Genomic DNA, 15,559 nt, shown 5'->3' with positions numbered 1-15,559 from the left:
CCCGGGCCTGGTGCGGCCTGGCCAGGCCCTGCCGCTGCTGTAGCCTTGGCTGGAGCCAGTGGCTCCCGGGCAGGGCAGGGGAGGAGAGAATGCCCTGTCCCGGCCGGATCGGGCCTCCAGCAGCTGCTGACATCCTGCCGCTAAAGCCACCCCCATGGCAGCCCCGGGAGGCCTCACAGGGCTGGGCCAGGTCCCCAGCGCTGCCAGGGCAAGGAAGAGGGGGAAGGCCCCCAGTGCAGCTTTTGAAGGATTCTTTACTATGAACAGGGAAATGTAGGGGAATTATAGGGATATTAGGGGAAAGTTTTTCACAGAAAGAGTGATAAAGTACTACAATTGTCTGCCCAGGGAGGCTGTTGAGGCACCATCCCTGGATGTTTTTCAAAAAGACTGGATGTGGCACTTGGTGCCATGATCTAGCTGAGGTGTTAGGGCGTGAGTTGGACACGATGATCTTGAAGGTCTCTTCCAACCTAGAAATTCTGTCATTCTGTGAACAGCTCCAGCCACCATCACCAAGAGCCCTTGAGGAGAGAGAGGCCCCAGCAGCTCCAGAGATCCTGTGGCCAAGAGCAGGGGCAGCTCTGCAGCCGTGCAGAGTGGCCACGCAGCTGAGAACTGAGTGCAGCCAGAACCCCTGAGATCCTGGCCCAGCCCCAGCACAGCCTGAATTTACCACTTGCAGCCCCTGCCCAGGAGAACCACCATGGCCTCTGCAGACCTGGGAGAATGGTAACTCCTTCTTTGCACAGATGAAACTTGCAAAGCACTAGTCGTCTCTTAAGCGAGAGAGGAGGGCAGAGTGAAGCCACATAGAGAGACAATATGAAGATATCAAAGTCAGTGAAGGAGGAGTTGAATCTTAGATGGCAAGGGAACGAGATGATGCCTTGGTTTTAGGCTGAAGTTCTTTTGTTAGCCATGGTAATGTACTGTGATATATTCAAATATCCCTCTAAGTCGTGGAAGGCATGGATGGGGAGATGAGAGTATTCAAATTGTGGATCTGAGCAAAGGCATTTGTGGTCAACTAAGTAAATATTGAAGTAGTTGTGATCTAATGATAAGCTTGAACAGAGATGAAGATGAGATGAAGATGAGGACATACCTCCAGAAAGAGAAAATACCTCTGTTTTCAGAGATGAAGAAAACCTTTGTTTTTGAACTGTTCATCTTTAAAATGATACCCCATGAGTTTCCATGGCCCATTATGCAGCTGTGCAAAGGCTGGGTGATATGGGAGGGACTTCACAAATGCAGGTTCCCCAGGCAGCTGCTTTTGTGAGATATAAAAAGCCACAAGAGAACTGTTCTTTCTTGTGGGGAAGTTTCCGCGGCAGACCAAAAGAGATTTCTCTCTCTGGGAGAACTGATGAAACTGATGAAAAACTATTTCAGAGGTAGTAACTAACCTCAAGTCTAAGTTTTGTTTTCTCTGCATGTTGTCAGAGAGAAAGAAAGGAGTTTGTGGGGAAGAGAAAAAGTGTTTTCAAGGTTTTATTTTGATTCTTATTATTTTTTTTCCTCTCCTGTAGTTTTGTTAATAAACCTGTCTTTATACCTTTTTAAGTTTTGAGCCTGCTTTGCTTTTCTCCTAATCTTATCTCTCAGCAGAAAAAAAAGTAAATCATTCTAGTGAGCACTCAAACCATTACACTAATTGCTGCCATGACTCGGATGCAGAAGTTGGCAAACCCGAATCCACTACAATGCCATGCTGCAGATGAAATACGTATTTTTTATTTCCTCACAAGGCCCCTTGTTCTGTGATTTGACAGATCTTTGTAACCTAAGAGGCAGTGGTAAATTCCTCTTTGCTTTCTTTCTTTCTTTCTGTGTTGATTTACTTGGTTCTTTTCAATGGTATCTTATCATACACATAAGATACCCCACCAGTATGTTACATCAATATTAGCTATTTCACACAATTATCTGAGTTATTCTCACCATTGTCAGTTAGTTACACAAATAAAGGCATTAGCTACCTCCACAACAGTTACTGTTATAATGCACAGCACATACTCTCTATTTTGGTATTTTGCAAGAGCGTAAACTAGAATATATTTATCACACTAAAATATAGAATCTACACAGGGATTAGAGTAAAAAGGCTGACAAAATCTACTATTTCAAAAGCAGTTAAAAAGTGATTACAAACTGCATTCTCTCAAACAAATTTTCAAAAGCCAATATAATAGCAAAAGCCAGTGATTACATGTCGCTATGTCGGACACACAAAAGACACGCAGGCCACAGCAGGTCAAGCAGCTATGAATCTACTTTAATGTCTGACTCCATCCTTATATACATTTTGTACAGAAGGCCAAAGATTGGCCAAAAGGGTCACCACCTTATGAACATCATTGGTGGACTTGACCATCAATCACATTCCTCCTCCTAGAGAAGAAATATGTAAACACATAGATAAGTTCTAAGAATACAATATTGTTCATGTGAAGCAGCGTGAGAAAGCTGCTGCAAAGGCACAAAATTTCACAGGCAAGAAATTCAGGGCAACAATTACATAGTTATGTATAACCGGGGGAAGGTGTATGGAAGGGTTTCTTTGACTTCTCCTTATCCTACTCTGATTTTGTCAGCAATAAATTCAATTAATAGCTCTAATTGCAACACAGTTTTGCCTCTGAGAGGATTTGATGAGTGATCTCTCCTGGTCCTTGTCTCAGCCCAGGAACCCTCTGTTGAAATTTCTCTCCCTGTCCAGGGGTGGAAGGCAGTGAAAGAGCGACTTTGGTGGGTGCGGGTCATCCGGCCACTGTCCATCCACAGCAAGGCAGAAAGGAGGAGGAGGGTCCAGGTCAGGTTGTTGAGCAGATGGGTGTGGGATTTGCAGAACTTCTGGGGCTCTGTCAGCCCCTTGCTTTTGTCAGGGACAAAATGATCAGCTGCTGCATTTCCGGACTGGTTCCCTCACAGCTGCCCCTGCAGAGGGGTTTCCAGCCAGCCCTGCTCTGAAAACCATCAAAGGCCCTCACAGAGCCACTGCTTGGGCTCCCATTGGCTTTTGTGCTTCTTGCACAGGGCTGAGCAAACCACAGCCAGGCCTTTTTCACCCACAGAATTCTCACCTTTGCAGCAGCTCTAAAGCTGCCAGAATCAAAGCCAAGGAGGCAGGAGGGACCCTCATGTCCTGGCTGCCAGCTGGGTCTGGCCAGAGCAGGGCTGGCCAATGCCCATCCCTGTGCATGGGGCTGGGCCATGGCTGGGCCCCACACTTGGATATCCACTGGCTTCAAGGAGGGGTTGGGGAGCTCCTTCCTGCCTGGGGCTCCATTCCCAAGCTGCTCTTGCCGGCTCAGATACTGCAGGGGATGAGCAAGAATGGAGAAGTCTGGAGTCCTGCTGGAGCTGCCATCCCCCAGCACAGGACCCCTTGGCCAGCGTGTGTCTCCCCTGGGACAGGATCCCTCCAGGAGAGGACCCCGCTGGATGTGTCCCCCAGGACAAATGGCCTCTTTCTTCAACTGCAGGAGAGAAAAAGTGAAAGTGTTGGGGGGCACAGCCTGACACCTCCATCCCCCACAGCCTCCCAATCCCCCCTGCAGACACCTCACCCCTGCTTCCCCCATCCTGGGGTTCCCCCAACCTGTTCCCTGCTCAGGTGCTCCCCAGGATCATCAAGGCAAGAACTGGGTGGTTGTGAAATTGTGGGGGAAAGGAGGGAAATGGAAATGAAGAGAGGAAAAAGCCTCAGGGGGGTGCAGGATCACAGGCCCAGAGCCTCTCAGAATCCAATCGGCGTGACCCCCAGGCCATGAGCTCCTTTGGTGCAGGCTGGGCTCTGGGTCACCCCAAATTCTCAGGCACCCAGGGAAGGAGCTGTTGTGACTCATGGGCCCACAAAGCTACTTCCAATCCCTTGGATCACTATTTCTTATGTTTCCCCTCCCTGGGAACAGCTGCCATTCTTCAGGATCTCCTTGGCCCAGGACCCCATTTCCAAGGAACCCTCTCCCATTCATTCCATCCCCTACAACCCCTCTTCAGCCAGGACATTGATTCTTCCAGGACACCTCAATCCCACGGTATCCCACATTCCCCCCGCACCTGTCCCCTGGCACACCCATCTCACGACCCCAAATCTCTGGAGCCCACATTCCCCTGGGACTAACCCAGCCCTGACTCCCTACAGCCCTGCACCCCCCATTTCCATTGCACCCTCATCCCTGGTGGCTCCCCCTCCTCAGGACCCCCCAGTCCCCTGGACACCCACCCCTGGCTCCCCAAACCCCCTTGACCTCCCCATTCTGAGAACCCCATGTCCAATCTTTTGCCACCCAGCCTTGTCCACAGCCTGTCCCCACCCTGCCCACAGCCTGTCCCCAGCTTGTGGCCACCCCACCCCCACAAAGGGCCATCTACACATTATGATAAGACCTGACCTCGCTTCCTACCCCTTTGTCCGAAGAGCTGCCACCCAGAGGCAGCAAGTGACAGCCAGCCTGGATGGCCGGGGACATGGGGATGGCCGGAAATGTGCCGCTGCTCCTGTGGGGTGAGCGACCCTGGCATGAGCCTGACACCCCAGGGATGGGCCCTGGTGAGGCAGAGACTGGTGGGGAGGGGGCACAAGGAGGCTGTGGGGTTCCCTGAGGCCCCCAAGGCCAGCAGAGCCAGTGCATGGGTCTGGAGCCCAGTGTAACCAGTCATGGGGTGGGGACAGGGGGACAGGAAGAGAGAACTGCGATGTAAGGACAGAAACAGGGGGACAGAGATGTGGGGATAGAGATGTCGCAAAAGTAACCTTGGGATTGAGGCAACAATGGGGACAGGGACATGGGAACAGGCATGCAGGGACAAGTGACAAGGGCCATGTACCACGTCGATGGGGCATGGGGACAGATGCCACTGGAATGGGTTCACAGGCACAGGGCCATGGGGATGTGACTATGGGGACAGGAGCTGTGAGGATGGTGGAAGTGACCTGTGCAAACATGGGGTGTCCAGAGTGTCCTGCCTCAGCCCAGGGTAACCAAGGTGTCCCTGTCCTCAAGACCTCCGTGCTACACCAGTGTTTCATTAGGGACAGTCTGGGGACAGACACCATACCTTGTTCCCCAGGTGCTGCTGTCCCTGCAGGGCCACCCCCACCCAGCCCTGTCCCTTCTCCCTTCCAGCCCAGACCCTCGGCCTCACTGGTGAATCCTCAGTGGATGCCATGTCCTCACCCTGCTGTCTCCAGCCTTGAACTGGCCCTGGCAGGCTGGTGTTCCCTGTCACCAGCAGATGCCCAGACCACCCAGCTCCTGGTGGAGCCCCCCTGGCGGCTGGCCATGCTGTGGGACCGGGTGATACTGACCTGCCAGGGCTGGGGGACCACCGGTGCCACCACCTGGTACAAGGATGGGCAGAGCTGGTGGATGAAGGGACCCAACAACTTCAGAGTCACCAACAGTGGCACCTACCAATGTGACAGACCCGGCAGTGGGCTCAGTACCCCATTAGTGTCTTAAATGGTGAGAGGGCATCCTAAATTATCAGGGTGTGATCACCCACCCTGATAGGTGTGGGTGGGCTCCATGCCGTGGGTGGCCTCACACTGCTTGTGTGGTAAAAGTCTGTCCCCTGCACTCCTGGACATACCAGTGCATCCCAGTGGGATGGGAAATCTCTGGTGACACCTGTGCCACAGGGTCACTTTTGATGTCTCTGGGATCCTCCTGCGCAAGGGAGTCTCCACCCAGATGTCTCCAGTGCCACAGGCACCCACCTTGGACCGTCTGGAGCCTCTCAGTGTGGTGGAACCCTCCTGTCCCACAGACCGTCTCATGCTGCAGGTGCCAGCACGGACACTGCTGGAGGGGGACACGGTGACACTGCGCTGTCGGGCCAGGCAGGACATGTTGGTCAGCAGGGTGCAATTTTACCAGGATGAGAAGGATCTGGAAGGGTTCCTCAAGGGAGACCGAGCTGTCCCTGTCCCCCCTGCAGCTGCACTACAGCAGCCGCTACCGCTGCAAGGCCTTGATGAGATTCAGTCTGTCACTATCAATAGCAGTGATAGTGACAGTGCACGGTGAGCACCCCCATGGCTGGAACTCCAATACCCTGAAACCCCCAAAGCTGCTTCCCAGGGGACTCAGAGTCACAGCCCTCACCTCCCCTCTCCTTCCCAGAGCTCTTCACCGTCCCCGTGTTGGAGGGTCCCCCTGCGCCCACCGAGGGATCCCCCCTCAATCTTAGCTGCCTCAGCACCTCCAGCCCCCTGCAGCCCCCAGCCCACCTTCTACACCTCTTCTACCGGGACGGGCAGTTGGTGGGGGGCCCGCAGGGGTCCCCACAGCTCCTGGTGCCTGCCGTGGGGGTCTCCCACTCGGGGAATTACAGCTGCCAGGTGTGCTCCAAGGGGAGGGCTATGTGGAAGAGTAGTGCCCGGCTCCTCGTCACGGTGCGCAGTGAGTGCGGGGATGAGCATGGGGAGCCCCCACAGTCCTCCCAGGTCTCCCATCCTTGCTCAACCCTCTGCGTGCCACCCTGCCTTCCCAGGTCTCTCCCCGGGTCCTACCAGCACCTTCCCTGGTGCCCGCATCCCTCACCAGGTCCCCTCACCCTTCCCTGGGTGCACCTCTCCCTCACTGAGCTCCCTCCATTGTCCACAGGTCCCACCATCCTTGTCTGGGTCCCCCAAACCTTCCCTGTGGTTCCCTTCAGCCCTCTCCATATATCCCCTGGCTGAATTTCACATGTTTCCCTGGGGTCCCTTCCACCCCTTTTCAAGCCTCTCCCCCATCTCTGGGACCCTTCTTCCTCACTGAGATCCCCTCACCCCCCTCTGATTCTCCCCCTCCCTGAGTCCTTCTCGGCTCCCTGGTGTCTCCCACTCCTCCCATGGCCCCAATCCCTCTTGTGTCCCCCTGCAGGGTCCCACTGTCAGGGGCGTCCTAGTGGGTGCAACCCCCTGGGGGACAGGTGGCACTGGGTGACTGTCTGGTGCGGCAATGTGAGGTGGCTGCAGGGATAGGTCAACTGTCCTTCTCCTGGCATATTAAGGGACCTGGGGACATCGCTTGGCACTGGCCCCCACGTGGAGCTGTGGCATGTTGGGGTCAAGGACAGCACCCAAATCAGTGCAGGCCAGGGATGGGGACAGCATGGCCAAGAACCCCACATTGAGTGTCACCATCCTGAGTGTGACCCTGCCAGGGGAGTGAGACCCTTGGGATTGGTGTGCTGACCCCTTGATATGCCTCATCAGACCCATCACATTCCACCCATGCCATTCCATGCCCTCCACTAGGTGAGGGCCATCACCACCCTTGGACACAGCAGCCCTCAGTTCACCCTCCTGCCATCCTCATCCCTCACCCCTCATCCATCACTTGCCCTCATCTCACAGCACATGATGGCCCCCACCACCACAGGGTCACTGTCCTGGCTGAAGGAGACCCTCTGTCTCCAGGTGCCACCACACAGACTCCCTCATTCCCTGGCCTCCACACTGGGTGCCAGGCCCTCCCCCCATCCTCAGCCCTGTCTCTGTCCCCACAGTGCCCGTGGCCAATGCCACCATCACCCCTGGTCCCCTGTCACACCAGGTGCACACAGGTGATCCCGTGACCCTGCGCTGCTCGGTGCAGGTGGGCTCAGCCCCTGTCACCTTCACCTGGCTGCACAATGGGCAGGAGGTGGCCCGGGGTCCTGTCCTGGAGCTTGGGGACGTCGATGTGGGACATTCAGGCACCTACCAGTGCGTGGCCACCAACCAGCTGGGACAGGATGGGCACCGCATGTTCCAGGCACTCAGCCCCAAGCTGGCCCTGGAGGTGACACCGCAGGGACACTGGAACAGAGGTGGGGTCACTCAGGGTCACCAGGGAGTACAGGATTTCTGTGGTGATGGATGATCCTGATGTTTCCCTCTCTGTTTCTTGCAGTAGCTGCAGGGGTTGGTGGGTCCCTTTTGGTCCTGGTCCTCCTTGTGGGTGTAATTGTGGGCTGGCACCGGTGGCACCGCCTGGGTGGGTGACAATGGGGGCAATGGGGCCCTGGGGGGGTGGGAAGCCACCTGGTATGTGAGGATAATGGGTGACACCCAGAGCCCCTGAGTTGGGCAGGGCTGAGTGCTCAGGACCTTTGCTCAGTGTCCTCAAGGATTTGGGGAGATTTTGGAGGGTCTTGCAGGGATGTTGAGGGTTCTTTCAGTGATCCTGCAGGAATTTGGAGGGTACTCCCACGTGCCAGGCTTGGGCTTCTGGGCACTCAGGGGATCCAGAGCACTGGGGTGGTTCAGGGTTTCTGGGGTGCATCAGGGATACTGGGGAGACCTGTGGGAAATTGAGGGCCTGGTGGTGGTTCAGGATGCCCACGAGTGGATGGAGGCCCCTGGGACTCCAAAGTCACCCCTCCAGTTTTCCTTTCAGATGTCAGAAAGCACCAGCAAAGGTGAGTGCATGTTCTAGCCACAGTTTCCCTTTTACCCAAACCCCCAGGACCTCCCATCCCCTTCCACACACACTCCCTTATTCCCACAGGGTCCCCCCCAGACCCCTTGGTCCCACCATGGAGGATCCTGAGGTGACCTACTCAGAGCTGCTGGGGCCACACGGGCAACCATGGGAACCCAGTGACATCTATGAGAATCTACAACAAAAGTTGTGACACTCTGGGGAATGGGAGGCACTGGGTGACACTTGGGGTGCTCCCTCCGTGCCTCCAGTGGTTTCCCATCCTTCCATGGCAATTGCTCATGAGTCAGCGGGAGGCTACACAGGGCACCCTGTGCTCCCTATTTCCTCTTCCAGTACCTGGAGGGGCTCCCTAACCCCCATCTGAGTTCCTATTTCCCTGTCCAGTGCCCTTCTGTTGCTCCCAGTAGATCCAGGTGCTTCCCATTCTGTCTCTCAGTACCCCTGTACTCCCAGTGGCTCTGCAATCCCCCTCTCAGCACCCTGAGTACACTCATGGCTCCTGATCTCTCCCACCACTGCCAGGGGAACACAGGATTCATTTCCCTCTTATTGGCACCAAAATGCAGATTTTTTTGGTTAAACTGGCAGAAATGGTGTTTCTTTGTTCCATTCTGTTGGGCTTTAGGAATGGTATACTACAATTCTGGGCTGTCACTAAACATCAGGGGCCGCAGCCATTCCCCCTGCCTGGGGAGGCAAAAAAGGCAAAGATCCCACAGAACTGAGAGAATGATTTCCTGCAAACAGCAATGAGAGAACAAAAGCAACAGCAACTGCAACAAGGTTCAGAATCCAAGGGTCACAAAAGGAACAATTTCCGGGGAAAGCCCCTGAAAATAAGCAAACCCAGGACCCTGCCCCCAGCATGTTTCCTCTATCAGAGGGACCTGGCAGGGCCCAGGACCTTCATTTCTTTGTTGGCCAAAGTGGCCTTCAGGAGGCTCTGGATTCTCTTCTCCCCTTTCCCAAACCTCTCCTCTGCCATGTTCCCCACATGATGATGTCATCAAGGCCCTGTGGGTGTTCTGGTTGAGCCTTCCATGTTTCCAGAGTATTTGGAATGAATCCATGGCACAGTGTGGGGCTGGGTTTCCAGTCAGTTCCAGAGTTTTGGACACCCCTCCAGGTCAAGGTGTTCTAAATGTATGTGCTGCCTAATTTTTCCAATCCAAAAAAAACTCCCAACAAAATTAAATATATCAGCAATTTTAATTTGTGCAGCTTAAAAGCTACAATAATTTGCTAATAGTAAATAATATATTGGTTCTAATAGAAGAGCAAATGGACCACAGGGTACGGTGCAGGATTTGATCTCCTGTCTCCCGTACAAAACAAAATAACCTGTTTGATCCCTTTTATAATGTGTATCAACCCCCACTCCCTCCCATTTTTGATTCATAAGATCTACATCACCACCCATTTCCTCCTTTACTGCACGTGCTCCACCATCCCCTTTTTAGGGGGTCTCCCCACCTTTGGGGATCGTAGGGAGTAAGGCTCATCATCTTCCTCCATGTCCTTTGAGTAACCTTTTAGCTTACACATGCATATTAAGCTTATAATATGTCAGTGAATACCAAATTCGTACATTAAAGCCATAAATTTCATATAATTAGCAGTTTTCCTGGATTTCCCCTGAACTCTCCTGTCTCCCAGGCAATAAATATCATTTTATTAACACTTTTCTGGAGTTTCTCCAAGTTTTCCTGTCTCACAGATAATTTTAGGTACTCTTATCTCAGTTCCTTCCTGTTTTCCTACTGTTCACTGAACATCTGGAGACAAGGGTGGGACCTTCCCCCTCTCTCTCCTCAGACTTACATTTTAACTACTATTATTTTTAAAATATTGATTACTGTTTCAGTTTTTATCAGCAGGAATCACACCTATTTATCACAAAGGCAAGCTGTGCCATGCTCTCTGCTGCCAAAGGGTTGGTATCCTGCTTCAAAGGTGTCTGCCAAGGAAGACTGGAACCTCCCTTGGCATGGGAAATATGATGACCTTCCCTCCAAAATATTATGACTTTGAAATTACTGGGCCTTAATTAAGGCAAAGATATGGGAACAGGAATAACACTTCCTTACTAGAATATATATAACAAGACAAACAAACAACAACACCGCCAGCAAACACAAAGAAAACACAAACCCAGTCCAAGCTCTCTCTGGGCTGCAGGCGCTTCCCCTGCGGTGCAGTTCCGGGCACAGCCAGCAGGGGCGCTGGTGGCTCCCGGCCGGGCAGGGCGGGTGCGATGATTCCCCCGCGACTGCAGGGGGCGCTGTGGCGCCAGCTCGGCTGTCTCTCTCCATGGTTAATGGAGACTCAGCTGGCGGGAGAGAGAGAGAAGCTTCCTTCCCTCACGGACGGGGCTGGGGGGCAGGCGGGAACGGTGCCACTCTGGATGGCAAAATGGGCTGCAGCAGAAACCCTTCGAGTGGCAGCTGGCACGCTGGGGGGAGGAACACCCCATGGTGGCAAAGGGAGCGTAGCCAAAACTCTGAAGCTGTAGCAGGAGCTATGGAGCTTAGGTGGGACAAGGGGTGCCAGGTTCAAGTGTAGCAAAAAGCCCAAAGCAGCAGCAGAGAACAGCAGAGCTGGGCAGCCACAGCCAGGCTCCTGCAAACAGCTGCTACATGCATCCAGGAGATGCACCCTCTGGGAAGGGCTCTGAGGGGCTCTGGGTGCCAGGTTCTCCCCTGAGGCACCTGAGTGTATGGTGAGGGTCCTTTCCAGTGAGATCAGGAGTTGAAAAGGTCCCAGTTCAAGGGCTGCTCTTATGAGCAAAGCCTCACTCGTGGTAGAAGAAGCAGCGAAGGGTGGAACTCTGCAGTGGCACCAAATTGTCCCCAGAGCAACAGCAGCACTGTCCCACCTCCAGTGCCAGGAGCAAGAGAGAGAGAAGAGCCGAGCCCAGGGCCTCACCCCCAAGCCAAAATCTCAGGGTATGTCTGCCCTTCCCAAGAGAAGTTGTTCTTGCGCCCTGAGCAGCCTTAGAGCAGAAGGGTCCTGGGAGTCCCCAGGCCACAGACTGAGCTGTGGAATTCCCTCTGTCTCCACAGCAGCTCTGCCAGAGCTCAGTGATGTCCTTTGGGCTCCCTGAAATCCCCTCTCCTGAGATTATCAGTTCCAAGGATTCCTGCAGCAGACTGATAGAATGGAAGGGAAATGTGTGCCAACACAGAGTAGGTTTTGAAACCACAGAGAAGGGTGGGACATCACAGCACAGGTTACGACATCACAGAGCAGCATATGTCATCACCAAGCAGATTGTGACATCATATGCAGAGTGGTTTGTGACATCAAAGGGCAGCTGTGTATGATACCACAGAGCAAGCAGTGACATCATAGGGTAGGTGTGTGACCTCATAAGGTGGGTTATGACATCATGGGGTAGCAGTGTGACATCATAAGGGGACTCTTACATCATAGAGCAGGCTGTGACATCACAGGAGGGCTTTGAGGTCACCAGTTTGGTCACTCTGCCCTGCTCCCCTCTCATGCACAACAGTGTCCCCTATCCCCCTGGGTCCCCTCCTGTCCCCCAGCACCACAGCCTCCCTCAGAGGATGTTCCACAAGATCAATCCCCACAGCCTGACACGGGGACACGGGGCTGGGGCCATGGATGGGGTGGGACAGGGGAACAGGGACCCCCCAGCAGCATTACCGTCTCAGCCCCAGGGGGAGCCTGGGCCAGGGCTCCTTCCTCCAGATCTACAAAGGCACCAGACGGGACCAGGATGAGGAGGACAGACCCCACCAGCCCCAAGTGGTGCTCGAGGTCATGGATAGCAGCCACCACAAGGGCCTTCAGGGGAGGGGCTTTCACAGCCCTCCTCTCCCTAGCTGTCCTGTATCCCTGTCCAGTGACTCTCAGGCATCCATATCCCACATCTCCCACATCTCCCTGTCCCACAGCCCCCACACACCCATGTCCCATGAAACCCATGCATCGACACCCCACACCTCCCAATATATCCACCCCCCTCAGCTTCCAAGTATTCCTGGTGGTCCCCTAGCTGGCACCAGCCCAGCCCAGTGTGCAGAGCCACAGTGAGGGTCCTCATCCCTCTTCCCTCCCACCCAAGGGAACAAGAAAATCACCCACAGGAACGTCTCTGCTAAGAAGGTGCTGCTGGCAGTGCTGAGATTGGCCACTGCCTGCCTGAGCTTGCAGAAGGAACACCCCTTCCTTCCTTCCTTCCTTCCTTCCTTCCTTCCTTCCTTCCTTCCTTCCTTCCTTCCTTCCTTTCCTTCCTTCCTTCCTTCCTTCCTTCCTTCCTTCCTTCCTTCCTTCCTTCCTTCCTTCCTTCCTTCCTTCCTTCCTTCCTTCCTTCCTTCCTTCCTTCCTTCCTTCCTTCCTTCCTTCCCTCCCTCCCTCCCTCCCTCCCTCCCTCCCTCCCTCCTGGAATATCCTGTGCAGCAGAGAGGGCTGGAAGAGCCAAACATGGAAAGGGCAAATCCAAGGGATGGCAGAGCTGGAATTGCAGCAGCCGAGAGGCGCCCGAGGCTGGGAGAGGAACAACCCTGCTGACAGCGAGCACAGGGAGGAAGGAGGGGCACGAGGGGCTGCAGGTGGCAGAGCGGGGATTTCAGGGAGCCCAAAGGGCATCATTGGGCTTTGGCAGAGCTGCTGTGGAGACAGAGGCAATTCCACAGCTCAGTCCCTGGCCTCGGAATTACACAGCCCCAAAAGACCCTGCTGCAGGTGAGATCCCCCGAGGGTTTACAGTGGGGGGGTTACAGGAGGTTGGTGTCAGCTGGGGAGGGCTCAGACACCCCCACAACTTCCCAGAACGACCCCAAATCTCCATCCCTTGAAGGGTCTCAGAGCTGTGAACCAGGGGACAGAAAAGACACTCCAGCTGAAATGCTCAGGACACTCCCAGACCATCTCCGCTCTGTCCACAACATCCAATGACCGTCCTGCCCCTCTGCCCCAGCACTGCAATGGAAAACTGCAGCTTTTTCCCTTTGGAAAAAAGGCTGATTCGGCTCCAAATTGCAGCTGTGAGGCTGAGACACCCCAAATCTGTAGTGACTGAAGCTGTTGGGGGCTTTTTCCTGCTCTTTCCTAATCCCCATTATCCCCCATTGGGTTTCTGTCCTGAGGGATTGGACACTGGGTTTCTGGTATTTTGGGAGAAAACTTGTTTCAGACTTCTCCATTCTTGCTGATCCCCTGAAGCATCTGAGCCAGCAAGAGCAGCTTGGGAATGGAGCCCAGGGCAGGAAGGAGCTCCCCAACTCCTCCTCCTTGCAGCCAGTGCCCATCCAAGTGTGGGGCCCAGCCATGGCCCAGCCCCATGCACAGGGATGGGCATTGGCCGGCCCTGCTCTGGCCAGACCCAGCTGGCAGCCAGGACATGAGGGTCCCCCCTGCCCCCTTGGCTTTGATTCTGGCAGCTTTAGAGCTGCTGCAAAGGTGAGAATTCTGTGGGTGAAAAAGGCATGACTGTGGTTTGCTCAGCCCTGTGCAAGAATCACAAAAGCCAATGGCAGCCCAAGCAGTGGCTCTGTGAGGGCCTTGGATGGTTTTCAGAGCAGGGCTGAGTGTGGTGGCCCCTAAACTTCCCCACAGGGAAGTCTACTTTCCAGTGGGGAGAGTGCAGTGTGTGATGAAACAGATCTTCTCCCCAGAGGTCTCCCTGGGAGACACACTCTGCTCATAGTGAGTAAAAATATCACAGTCCCAATGAGCACTCTAGTTCCTGCTTTTTCTGTTCCCTCATTGGTTGATTTTTGATCCTTTTCACCATTGGTCCTTTTCCCTAAAACTGGCTGTTTCCCTAATTCCTTCACCTATTGGCCCGAGCAGCAAACGTTGCTTGCCTGACTCCCTATAAACCCTGATACCCTAGAACATAGGGGTCTTTCAGTCGTCTGCTCCAGGGAATAAAGGAAGCTCTAGGAGATCAGAAGACTGTCTCCTGTTCTCTCTTCCTGTGCCGCCTGAAGGGAGCTGCCTGGCTAGGCTGCCCTAGCAGCTTGCTCCGTTGAGTTGATCACTGGAGCTACTTAGCTCTGTTGCCTTGGCAACGCTCACACGTAAGCTGATCGTGCTGGTGTTCCTATGCTCCTTAGCTAAAAGGATATCTCTCTAAAGATGCTTCACTGAGGGAAGGTCGTGGCACCCAGACGACCACCGGGCTGCGACAGCAGGGTGGGAACACCCCTGCAGGAGCACCTGTGTGTGAACCAGTCTGAAAATACAGCAACTGATAATTTTGTCCCTCTCAGCAAGGGACTGAGATAGTCCCAGAACTATCACAAATCCCATACACATCAACAACCTGTGCTCAACAACCTGACCAGGATCCTCCTTCTTCCCAAAATGAACAGACTGAGCTGAACAAAAAAAAAAAAAAAAAAAAAAAAAAAAAAAAAAAAAAAAAAACCAAAACAAAACAAAAACAAAACCACCACGCCTCAAGCATTTTTTCCAGTTTAATCAAAAAGCTGAATTTTGGGTACAAGAAGAGGGAAAAGGTTTGCGTGCCTGCCAGGCACTGAGAAAGTGAATGAGAAGCCCCATGGGGTGCTGTGAAGATGAAGAAGGGACCTCAGAGAGGAATCGATTCCCCCACTGCTGTCAGTGTCCCCCAGTGTCACAGCACACTCTCAAAGCTGTCATGGGAGTCCTGCTGTGCCTCATGGGGTCCCAGCAGCTCCGTGTTGGTCACTTGTGGATCCCAAGGTGGGGCAGGGCCAGAGGATAACCAGGGGGGGCCCCTGAGAATGACAACGGTTGTGGGGACCTGGCTTGGGGGTGACACCCCTGGGTGACGTGTCCCTGTCCCCCCCTGCACTCACCCACTGCCCAATAAGTGCCTGCAGTGTGAGGGTCCAGCCCTGCCCCCTCCTCCAGGGGGGTCCTGCAGGGATAAGGGGGGTCTGAGGGGTGTGTGGGGAGGGGAAAAGGGGAGTCCCATCTGAAGCCCACCCACTCACCTGTCCTGGGGCTTCCTGGTGGCTGCAAGGAAAAGGGGAGGGGGTGACCATGGGGACCCTGGAACCCCTAAACCTTCCTGGGACCTTGGCACCTCCAACCACCCACATGACCCCCAAAACCCACCAGGAGCCCAAAATCCCCACCAGACCACTGATTCCCCCCTGGATACTCCAGGA

The sequence above is a fragment of the Zosterops lateralis genome (genome assembly GCF_965231275.1).
Source record: "Zosterops lateralis genome assembly, chromosome: 34".
Taxonomy (NCBI): Eukaryota; Metazoa; Chordata; class Aves; order Passeriformes; family Zosteropidae; genus Zosterops; species Zosterops lateralis.
This window is presented reverse-complemented; position numbering follows the sequence as displayed.